This window comes from Protomyctophum parallelum (genome assembly GCF_964188405.1).
Source record: "Protomyctophum parallelum genome assembly, chromosome: 5".
NCBI classification, from domain to species: domain Eukaryota; kingdom Metazoa; phylum Chordata; class Actinopteri; order Myctophiformes; family Myctophidae; genus Protomyctophum; species Protomyctophum parallelum.
In genome coordinates, this window is record NC_139702.1 from 21,888,237 (window position 1) to 21,901,029 (window position 12,793).

The 12,793-nt window shown below is 43.4% G+C and overlaps 1 protein-coding gene across 1 annotated transcript in view; it reads right to left on the reverse strand.

Annotated features, from left to right (window-relative positions):
• Window positions 1–1,779: 1,779 nt before the first annotated feature.
• The window catches only part of gaa2 (alpha glucosidase 2), a 411,077-nt gene continuing 400,063 nt past the window's right edge, over window positions 1,780–12,793 (reverse strand). The window contains exon 22 of the transcript XR_014569286.1: window positions 1,780–1,791. The gene's annotated coding sequence lies outside the window, so the exon portion shown is untranslated. The remainder of the gene's footprint in view (window positions 1,792–12,793) is intronic.

The window sequence follows — 12,793 nt, forward strand, 5'->3', positions numbered from 1 at the left end:
GACCTGACATCACCGGTGAATACTTGGTATTGCGACAGAGACAACTTTTCTCCACTGGAAGGTTATATTCACTGCCGAGAAACAGAATTCCCGCTCTGCCTTGTGTACCGGTATATGTCCACAGACTGGTAGCGGTCCGCGGACTGGTGGTTGGTTGGGAATTTACCTCTGGTCTAAGCATCCTCTGAAAATACGTTTTATTAAGTCTGCAGAGCAAAGCAAATGGCATAGAAATGTGTACCTTTTTAGTGTGGGGTCATGCTGAGAGTGAGAGGGTTGGGGGGTGTGAAAGCTGTGCTTGCACACAGCTGCTGCTCTGAAATCATCAGTAGGGGAGTCAAAATCATGGGTGACAGCAGCAGAAGCATGAGTTTAAAGGCCAGTCCACACCATTGCACCAACTCCTTGCAACATGCTACTACTTGTAACCATTATCCCCAATGGCAGCTGCAAGGAGTTGCATTGGTGTGGACTGGCCTTAAAACGTTTTTGTTGCAAGGAGTTGTGGTTAGTTACATTGGTGTGTTCTGGCCTTAAGACTGCGGCCATGGTGAACAGAGTCACATAGATATTCTCTATTGTGTGTACATTAAGTACACATTAAGTTGATGTCCGTTTTGTCTGTGACATGACTTGTTTGTGCAACACAGAACTTGTTCTGTTCACTTCGCATGTCATGAAATGGAATAAAACAATCAGAATCAATGTTATTGTCACGTCATTAGTTTTTGTGCAAGCTCCATCGATTTCGCTCTTTTCAGAAAGAGGCATAGGAAGGGAGGGTGGAGGGAGGAGCTTGCCAGAGAGAGGCAAAGATAAGATATCTAATGAATACACATGGCACAAACCAGCACTGACATGCAGCAGAGGTTAGACACAACTTCACACAAGTGAGGTGGTGACTATTCAGTAGTTTAATGGCAAGCGTCATTCAGAGTGTGTGTGTGTGTGTGTGTGTGTGTGTGTGTGTGTGTGTGTGTGTGTGTGTGTGTGTGTGTGTGTGTGTGTGTGTGCGTGTGCGTGTGCGTGTGTGTCAGCCTTAATTTGCATAAGTCTGCATGGTCATCAAGGCTAGAAGAAAATGAGAACTGTGGAGAGTTACTAGATTACACAGAGCCCTCTATGGGTGTCGCCATCAAGGCACACGAGAGAGAGAGAGATACCACTGGGCTCTGAAAAGAGCCCCCCCATGCATGAAGGAAAAGAACACTGCATTCTATATGGAGAGCATTGAGTACACACACAACCATCGGCGCATAAATACACCCACTCGCGTGCACACAAATATGTGCAATTGTGCATGTACAGTATGTATACAAAGAGATGTACTGTAGACAAGCACACGCAAGTACAAAAAGGCTTTTTTATGCCAACAAAAACCCTGATGTTAAACTAAAAATTATTCTAATTTATGAGTACAATTTTCATAACCCCTAGTATATAGCACTGCAAGCTGCCTGCCAATCACACACATACACACATATGTAAATTTGTGTGTGCGTGTGTGTGTGTGTGTGTGTGTGTGTGTGTGTGTGTGTGTGTTATGCACGCACACACGCACACACACACACACACACACACACACACACACACACACACACACACACACACACACACACACACACACACACACACTCATACCCATTTTCAATAAGCTGTCGGTTACTGTGCTTTAAGATTAAACAAGTTATTTGCATTTGTGTGTGCCTGCAATGCATGTGTGAGTACTTTTTTGCCCCATTAACGGAACTACCGGTATGTTTTTCTGCCAGTTATATGTCAGCCAAGTCTCTGAATTATAAACTTACGTAAGAGGGCACTGGCAGACCATTCTCCCACTGGTGTCAGACACTTCTTAACCATCTAATGTTAGTAGGTCAGAATTTGCCTTGAAGATATGGGTTCAACTATTCAAGTGTGGCAGGCTGAGACACAGCTAATAGTTGTAAGAAACTCCAGAATTTGGCTTTGGCTTGTCTGGCTGGCTCATTTTATGTCTGTTTCTTTTATATTTATTGTTTTTTCCATAACATCACAAGGGACTGAAAACAGTACATGAATCCAGAAAAATATATATTCGTCAAGAGTGAAGGAAATAGGATACACATGACAAAAGCATTATATAGACACAACAAGACAAACACACACACACACACACACACACACACACACACACACACACACACACGCACGCACACACACACACACACACACACACACACACACACACACACACACACACACACACACACACACATACTGTACATAGTGTTCAGACTTCAATGTCAACATCAAACTATAGGGGTTGCAAGCCAACATCCATCTCCACACAATGTTCTACCCATGACCATTCAGGGTTCATTGTTTAGCACTGAAGAAATATACCTTAACCTCATGTGGGGGCATTCCTTTTTGAGCGTCATAGTCCTGTAATAAGATGTATCTTATGTAATAAGAATATATATCCCCATTTAGCATAGTACAAGTCTAACCGGTTTACTATCCTGTATGTGTATGTCAACCCTTCTAAACCAGCTCAGTGGCCTTGTAGTTATAGAGCAGGGGTTCCCACACTTTTTTGACTTGAGAGCTACTTTAAAAATGAATCTACCCACTAAAAAATTATCCCATTGCCGAAAATAGTTAAAAAATTTACCTGAAGGGGCTTTTGAATTGCAGTGCTGGCGTTACATATAAGACAAACACACTCGGAATGAGATATAGAGGGGGGAAATTGTAATTGGTACTGTTTTGTTTTGTATAACTTATGTAATGTTTGTGCGCGACACTCTTGAAAACAAAGTATTTCATTGTGGGTTTGAGCCGACAGCACCTATTTGATGTCTGTCAATCAATGACGTCACCATAATTCAAGTGGCAGATGCCTTTAGTTTTTTCCTTTTTTAATTATTTTTTAGGGCCATGTCATGTGATCTACCTGCACAGCCTTTGTGATCTACTGGTAGATCACAATCTACCTTTTGGGCACCCCTGTTATAGAGTGTCTGCCCTGGGACTGCGAGGTCGGGGTTCGATTCCCCGGCCGGGTCATACCAAAGACGCATCAAGGGTTATTCCAACCCTGGGGGTCGGTCCCTGCGTCATACTAGCGTCATGTCCAGGGGGTATATATTCTGCCTCACGTTACAGAAACGGTAGATAAGGTCTTGCCCATGGTTCGGCAAGGCTTACTATGTGTATGTCAACTTTTCTAATGCTGCCATTATATATTTAAGTGAGTCTAAACTAAACCATAAACTGAATGGAGGAAGATCCACCAATTCCCGTTACCAATAAGGAGCCTTTGGTCCTAACATGACGAATTGTGATTCCACCGTACGTGTCTAGGGTTCAGGGTTCCCCTTTTAGAGGCAGATTAGGCTAAATTGGAATGTCCTGACTCATCAGTTTAATATTCTCACGTACTGTACTGTTCTCTGAACTTTCGGACATGCAGGACCATAACAAATAAATTCCCACATCTGCAGTATCCTGGGTCCTCTCTTAACCCAACCCTATAGTTTTGCAGGGGTCCAATAAAACGTATTTAGAATTGAGGGAACTATTTTCTGCTCCTCGTGGGAGGTGACATTACTTTTCTGTGGAGGAGGCTGTTCGGGGTCAAGTCTCTTGCTCGGGGAACGAATTGAGTGTCAAACAGGCGACCTTCCGAATCCCAGATGGCCTCTCTACCCACTCAGCTATGGCCGGCCACCCTCCGAGAGGGTTTTTCATGGTTCCCTGATTCAGATACTTTTCTTGTCATTTAAATATCAGAACTGGTATTGTAAATATAAGTATAATAAATATAAGCTCTTATCATACATCATCTCATTCCAGCCAATCACATTTTGCGTCCTCACCTTCGTCTTCAATGTTTGTGTTTACGAAATGTTTGTGTTTAGACAAGGCTCAAAACTGGCCATTCATTGTCAATGGCATTCAATGTTAGTGTTTGCACAAGCACTAAAAACTGGCCATTCATTGTCAATGGCATTCAATGTTTGTGTTAGGACAATGTTACAAACCCTCAAAGCATAGGAGGGGCTAGCGCCCCTCAAAAATAATGCTTATATCAACTCATGTTGGTCCTCGATCCAAGACACTTCCTTGTCCCTTTTTCATTACAGCTTCTCGTGTTAAGAACCTGGTAAAATATTAGTAAGGCAAGCTCTACAATCTTGGTTCATCTGTTATCACGTTTCACATCCAAAATTAATACAATTAGACAGATATTTTACATATATCATTCTGTTCTCTTCTCTCAGACAAAAGAAGGAATTTCAGGAATTTTGTACCTACTTCCCCACCTCCCCGTATACTGTATAACGCTGGGTTAGTTCCTTGCTTGACATTTTATTTAAACATCTAGAGGGCAGTAAAACTCATATAATTTTTTTTCAATTGTTTGTCAGATGATGATTTGTCGGATGATTGTTCATGTATTTAGGCGCCGGGCAGCTATGCTTTGCACACAATTCCAGTCCTATGCATTTCCTAATATAGTTTTGTCTGTTTGTCTAGTTTCACGCTATCCTCATGTAACCAGTTGTAATGAAGGGCAACAAAGCAGCTTTAAGCATCCGTTTTCTCACTTGTGAATTGAGTACGTCTCTGCTACCCCCTTTTTGAGGGGTGCTAGACCCTCCAACGTCTGGCCTTCAGACTTTTCTTTTTTTCCATATTTTGTGCTCGGACAACTTGAGACAAGACATTAACATATTCACAAAATGAACAACTCAAAAAACGAAACAAAACCATCTCATACACAATACATACAACCCATTAGAGACACCCAAAAAAGGGGGGGGGGTCTCTCCAAATATGATCTAATATAAGTCCAGGGTCCATCGTTCTCTCACTGTCATATTCCGAGAGGGTCAATAGCACCTCCAACGTCTGTCTTTCAGACAGGACGTCATGTGGCAGCCAAGTCCATGGACTTTTTGTTGTCCTGCGACATACAAAAGCAAACAAAGGCGCCCCTCACTTCACACAAGTGATATTTTTGAAGGGCGCTAGCCCCTCCTATATTCAGCTATTAGTGTAGATTTTTGTCTTACACAAACATTAAATTCCCATTGACAATGAATGGAGAATTTACGTTGTACTAGAGCGGTGCCCGTGGGGCCTCTACAGCGGTGCCCCGTTGGGCACTTGCCTACTTGGAACGATGCAAGTTGGAAATGAATGCCCTACCCAGATATTATGCGTTGGAGCCTCCCTCTGCAGCGGTGCCCGTTGGGCACTGGCTTAGTTGGAAGGATGCAAGTTATAAATGCAGTTATTTTATGCCCATATGGAGTTCTTTGTCAGGCATGCCCAAATATTGAGTATATGCAGATGTCAGAATGATGTCAGGCCAGTTCCAGTTCCAGGTCCAGAGCCCGGGCAGAGGCCTTTTTGGGGCGGTTCTGGACAACCGTTGGTCTGACATGACACCAGGCCACTGCACCCCCTGCGGTGTGTGATGATCAAAGGTACCGCTCGATGATGATCAAAGGCACCGCTCATTGTGTGAAACGAGCTACTCGAGAGTCGAGCCCACACGACTTTCTGTTCCTTTCTTCAGGAACAGTATTTTCTAGTTCTTATTGGTGTACTCATGATAATGCTTGTTCATTGATGCAATCCGGCTGTAGCCTGGCCAGACCGAATCAGCCGTTGACCACATGACAGTGTGATTTGAGTCTGGCTTATTAACCAGGCTAATCCTGCTGCATTTACTAATGTCATTTCATTTCATGTTTGTTTTTACGTTGCAAAACCAGTTGCCCTTTAGGGACAAATACAGTTCATGTGACTCAAGGTCAAAAAAGGCTTAAATTCAAAGTGCTGATACTTGCTGATACCCTGCCTGTACCGGATACACCATTGCCAAGAAGAGGTCTCATCCATTCTTTGCTCACAACAACCCTTCTCACCACACTGTCACTATCATCCTTCTTCTTTCCAAGCATCAATCCCTTCTGTTATATTAATTAATAAATATTGCGCTTCACAATTCTCTATTGGAATAGTGTCCTTCTTCGGCACAAGACAAAAACTCCTCATACACTCACATAATCGCAGGAGTAAAGGTACAAGTGTGCGCACTCGGCCAGGCCACTGATACTCATTGAACAAGCTCGATCACTGAAGACCGATTGTGGTTTTACCTTAAGTCTCACAAGGATATACAGTATATTGTGTATGCATTTTCAGGTCGGGATACCAATTTTATCCAATCAGGGAAAGAGAACGCAGCCAGAATACAGATTAAACAAGTGGAATTGTAAGTGATGACACAAAGAAATGAGGCGACAAAATTAAGCTGATAAATGGCTACTCTCAATGCTGAAAATTTATTTTCTGTTTATTAACACAATCAGCGTCGGGATTTATTTCAAAACAGTTTGGGGTGCCGCGCAGATATGACCACTTTTACTCTGTAACCCGCAAACCGCTGTCAGGCTACAATGGAGCCTAGGGGACTGCATTTGTATGTTTAACAACATCGCCTGTTAACAAGGAAAAGGTCATGACTTAGTACTTGTAAAAATGTTGAAGAATGTCACTCATGCCTGAAGAAGGCCAAAAGGCTGAAACGTTGCTGTGACTCTTATTTAAAAGAAAACTCTTGAACCAGCAAGTGGCGGTGTGCGGGTCTCTCCTCCTTCTCCAAAAGAAATAGAAAAGAGAAAATGAAAAACGACTGTAGCCTTTTGTAAGTGTTGTCCTTGGAAACGACTAACTCCTATCGTATCATAGTTACTTTGTAGAATACCGTATTTGATGTCTTATCGCTCTATTTACTCAACCACTTCCCTTGATGTTAGTTGACTATGGTTCCCGCCAATTGACTCATTGATAAGAGTGTCTACTGAAGACCTAAATTGTAACTGCGTATGTCTATTTTGGATTGGAAGACCACAAAACACAAATCAATATATCAAATCAATATTAATATATTTTTGGGGCTTTTTGCCTTTATTGATAGATATGTACAGTATAGGTTGACAGGAAACAGGGAGAGAGATGGGGGAAGACAAGACACGCAGAAAAGGTTGTAGCGATCAGGACTCGAACCCGCAACACGGTGTCAGGCTGGATTTCCACACGTCAGCCTTTACTGTAGTGACCAGCCATGATGTGCCTTCAACAACCAGGTGCACTGTGAGCAGAAGGTCCAGGGGGGCATGGTCAACCAGATACGCCAGCCAAATGAAAATGACTATCCTTTCTTAACATGAGGCCTTTTGAGACAACTTCCAGGACTCAGGGTATAGATCTGGAGCAGTAGCTCTCTGTTGGCCCACATTTCGTAGCGGTCGGCAGTACTTGCGCACTCTGCTTGCGCACTATTAGGCCATTTATGGTTTACTTGTGTGCAACAAGCAAGTAGGCACTCGACAGAGTGCAGTTCTTGTTTTAAAATGTGTTTAGTTTGGCATAATCGTTTGTTTTGTTTGTTTTAATAATAATTTGGTATATCCATCTTTTATGCCAATAAACATTAGGTATGTCCATCTTTTAGGCTAATAATCATTTGGTATGTCTCTGTATGTATATTTTATGCTAATAATAATAATCTAGCTAAACTAATTCAGTCACATTATGTGGGGAACAAAATGCGACGCTATAACCGGAACCCACACCGGAACCTTGTTTTATTTCTAAAGCGGATCACATCAAGCCCCCAGTAAGGCTATCCAACGTTGAAGCTGCCACTACCTACTGGCCAAATGAGGAATTGCAGCACTTTAATGGAGGTGGACGGACGTTCATGATGTCATGACGTCAAAATTGAGGTCCGGGGCTAGGCTAGGCTAAACTTCCGCTCGCTCGAGCCATTTAGTTATAATTATACTTCTGGCAGTCTTCCGGGTGCTTCAAAACGCCACTGAGCAACTTCCACTGAAATGAATATTGGGGGGGGCTAACGCTCCGGTTCGGTCTCTATCCTTTATAGCTCTATGGATCACATAGGCTAGTTTGTAGCAAATACCAGGCTTTCATCCGCTGTGGAAAGCCTGGTGACATGAAGTTAACTTTGTAAGAACGTTGAGGAATGGAAGAGACACTTTATTATCCCTGCAGGGCTGGAATAGCCAAAGGCAAGGATACTTTGTGGCCATTAGCGAATACAAGGCTTTCCTCTTGTAAAGCCTGGTGATGCAAGGTTAACTACTTTGTAAGAATGTTGAAGAATGGAAGAGACAGACACCTATTAACCCTGCAGAGCTTGAATAGCCGCAGGCGAGGATATTTTTGGTCCTGCAAGTCTGTTCGCCCATCTTTGAGCAGACAGTGATGTAATTTACTACTACTGTAGCCTACAGTCGGTTTCATTCTGTAAACATTGACCTGTGCATTAACCTTTTCAACTTATCCTTTGTAAGCGTTGTCCTGAGAAACAACAAACTCATATCATAATAATATATCAGATTTATATAGTGCTTTTCTTAGTACCCAAAGTTGCTTTACAACAAAACAAAATAAACAACTATTAGGAGAGAAATAGTTCATAGTTCCTTTGTAGCACATATTTGATTTCTTACCGATCTATTTACTCGACCACTGTCTCTGATGTTAGTTGACTAGGGTTCATGCCACTTGACACATTGACCCGAGTCACCCGACTGACTCTGGATAAGAGAGTCTATTTTAGAGTCTATTTTGGAACACAATCACTGACGGTTACACACCGGCATCCGAAGCCTTGTATTCCGACGCACCGCCATTCCAATGTGGTCAATACTAACACTGTCCATAAAGGTCTATTCATATAGTTGAGTTTTCGGTGAAGAGGTGACCACCTAAAACTACAACATGACATCACGGCATGGTGGTCACCACTCACACAACACATGTCTCTGTTTTTACTAACCACCGTTTCAGTTTCACCTTTCCCCCGAAAACTGGACTATGAATAGGCCTTAACCCTAAACCTAACCGCACGCAGAAGCCACCAGCCATGGAAAGCCGGTGCGTCGGAATGCCACTCGGTACCCATCACGGACACAAGACATTATGACCTTTTACAATGTCAATGGGACAGGGACCAACCTAGTGGGCCTCTACAGCTCCACTTCAGCACGTCCCTGCCAGCCATGATGTGCCTTCAACAACCAGGTGCACTAGTGAGAGATGTACATGAGGTCCAGACGCCAGCCAAATGAAAATGATTATCCTTTCTTAACATGAGGCCTTTTCAATTCAACTTGCAGGACTCAGGGTATAGATCTGGACCAGTAGCTCTCTGTTGGCCCACATTTTCCGAGCGTCACTTGAACTTTGAGCCCCATGGGTATCCCTGCCGGTGAAAGCCCCATAAAGGTTATCAGTCGTTGGGTTGCATGGAGCAGACCTCCTCCACTTCCAGCTCCACCACCACCACAAGGTCTGTGTTTGACCCCCTGGTGGCACTGAGGGAGGCCAGGTCTGTGACTACAGCTCGTCCAGCCAGCTCTTCTTTCTCTGCACCATGATCTAATTTAGCACTTGGGCCCGCTGTTCAACCACTTAATTATAGACACATGTGTCTATAATGGAGCTGCAGGCAGAGGGAGGGAAAGCACACAAGAGAGAGAGAGAGCCAGAGAGAGGTCGGGGGGGACCCTTCTTGGTGTTCATTATAACATTCTGTGTACATAGAATACCAGATGGGTTGGTTTTACTGTACTGCACTGGACTGTATGTCATGTATAGTCCACACAGTTAGGTCATGTATAACCTGTTGTTCCTCTCATTTGATTTATTTGCATTCATGTCCTTATCGAGGCTATGTGTGTGACCCGGAAGTTATGCAGGAATGCCTACTGAGTGTCAAAAACGACTTTCTGGCCGTGACAGCCCATACATCTGAACGGAAAATCTGATTGTATTAAACAACGTTAAACTCACCAACATTGCAGCTGTACAGAAAGCTTGAATTATCCTCTATCTGCAATGTTTTTGTTTAATAAAAATCCACCATAGACACTTAGTCCAATGCTCCATGCTACTCAATGTTTTGCCACTCTAGATGAGGGGGGCCTGTCCCGGTGGAAAAGTGATGCATGTGCATACTCTCTATATTATGTATAATGTGTATCAACTGTTTACTCATTATTGTACCCTGGCCTATCACACACCCCCTAATTATATAATCCTCGTCACTGCCAATCAGTATCCTGTTTGATCTGGGGAGGGTGGGTTTTATGGGGAGGACATATCGTGTGTGTGTTGTGGAAGAACACCTCCTCCCAGCTCCTCCCACTCTCTGCTCAAAAGGAAGCGGAACTTACCAACCTGCCAGAGTGATGTCCTTGTCTAGCCCAGGGGGGCAGTCAGACAGATATTTTGTGAAGCCACTAAGGAAATCGTAGTTCATATAATGGCCTGTTTTGGCGCTGTCATTGGACCCAGAAAAACCCATAGCCCCATAGAAGTCCATGTATTTGGACCCAACTTCACCTAGACTGTATTACCTTAATAAACATGGTCATGAATACTTTCTGCTTCCAGTTACTAGTTTAAAGTCTCATTTCTAATGTCATAATATTCTTTTTGGAAAATGATGGTCCCATTAATTAAAAAAATGACCATAAAGTCGCGTATGTTCTGAGGGGCGTGGCTACCGTTACAGTCTATGGGATTCCCCTCCCACTCGAGTCAAAATAAAAACCAACGGAGAAGAAGGGGGGAAGTCCAGCCTCGTTGTCTGGGCCAGCCAATGGCCAGCTGGGCCAAAACGGAGCCAGCCAATGGCCAGCTGGGCCAAAACGGATCTAGAAAGATGGCGACTTACAGTGCAGGAATAACAGGCTTCATTTTACGTCCATGTTAGACCCGGGGAACGCTTTGTCCATATTTTTTTACAGTCTATGGTCTAGCCTGGCAGGACAATTATTCCATGCCCTACATACCTTTATTGATCCTGTGGAGGCAATTCAGGCGACTGACCCCTGGAGGATGTACGTTCTGCGGTCGTACATTTAACATAATATGTACGATATGTCATGCACACACGCATGCACGCATGCACGCACACGCGCACACACACACACACACACACACACACACACACACAGGGCCGAACACTACTTTTTAACCTATACTGATCTCTCAAAAAATATATAGTAATAATGTGAGGAAGGAGGAACGGAATAAATGGTAAAGTCTAGCAGGCTATAGTGTACTTTGCTATACGACTTCTGCTTTTTTGTTGAAGTTGGAATATACTATAGATTATCATTAAACAAACAAACAAAATGAAATAAATTAAGCAGGGGATGAGAGAGAGAGAGAGAGAGAGAGAGAGAGAGAGAGAGAGAGAGAGAGAGAGAGAGAGAGAGCAAAGGAAGAAAACAGGAACAGTGGATAGTGAGTGATCAACAGAGTAGTGTGTTGTTCTGAGAGAGAGGGTACACCCGCCCACACTCTTGATGGGTTCTATAATATGCAGGCTCGCATGAACACACACACACACACACACACACACACACACACACACACACACACACACACACACACACACACACACACACACACACACACACACACACACACACACACACACACGTGCACACACACAGGAAGGGGACTCTTAAAGTGACAGTGTTGCATGAGCGGTGCACATTTTTGTTTTCTTAGTTTTTTACAGTGGAAAAGACAAGCTGTTGAAAAAGGCACAGGCATGTTTGTCTGCATGGAGCTGAGAGTGTTTTGATAAGGTGAAGCAGGATGAGAATGGGCACCAGATGGAGGTGAACTTGAAAAATAAAGTGCCCTGCCGTTCAAGAATGGTTGGCAAGATGTTTGTTTTTGTTTTCCTCAAGAGTGCATGCAGACGCAGTATATTTTATTCTTTCCGTCGTGTATCTGTCCAATCTCAATCGTTTAGCAAAATGATGACTTAACAAGTGTACTTTGTCATCTATCTTTAGGGCCAATGGTTTGCATATTATTGCTCTTTACACTTATTTTCTTGTCAAAGCAACATTAAGGCCTAGATTCTGTTATAAATGATGATGTTTTCAGATGTTTCAGTGTTGTTATGAACCACTTTTTATGTCATGCCTTACTGTGCTTGGGTGGAAAAGTGACCAGATATGTGACCAGATATTATTCATGCATATGTCAAATTCTTTGCACGTGACTCAGCACGAGACAGCATGTTTTTCTCTCACCCCACCAGCACCAGGCGTTTTGGAGACCGCTTGGTTTTGAGTCTGTGTGACAATTTCACAAGTCCTACAGAGACCTGGATAGCCTGACCTTCTATAAATACGTTCTAAATAACCAGCTGCATTGACTAGTTTAAATGGTGGAGGTAATAGAGAGGCAAATCTCGTTCACTCTGTATCTTTCCATGGGTTTTACTTTAAACTTTAAAATTGCCCCTTATTTCAGAATGGGACACAAGCTTCTGCTCCTGCCTCATACCTCCTGTCTTGGTCTTCCCAGGTGATTTGCTAAATGTGCCCTATACCCTAAACGGCACGGAGAGAACAGGCTGGGCTTTGTTGCAGCTCTGGGCAAGGAGGGGATCGTGTGCACACATACAGTACTACACACACTCACACACGCCAATAACGAGAGGAAGAAAAAAGGAGAAAGTTGGGGTGGGGGGTTGTTTTTCTCCATGGAATGGTGGGTTGGTCGGGAAAGGTAGGTGGTGGCTGTCGCGCTCTGGCTGTGTGCTGTGTTTGCTGTGAAATGCAAGAGGTAGACGAACCAAACAGACTGCCACACCTGGCACCGTTTTCTTATTCACTTAGACTGAAAGAGAGAGAGCGCCAATATTGTTTGCTAATCAAACAATATTAAA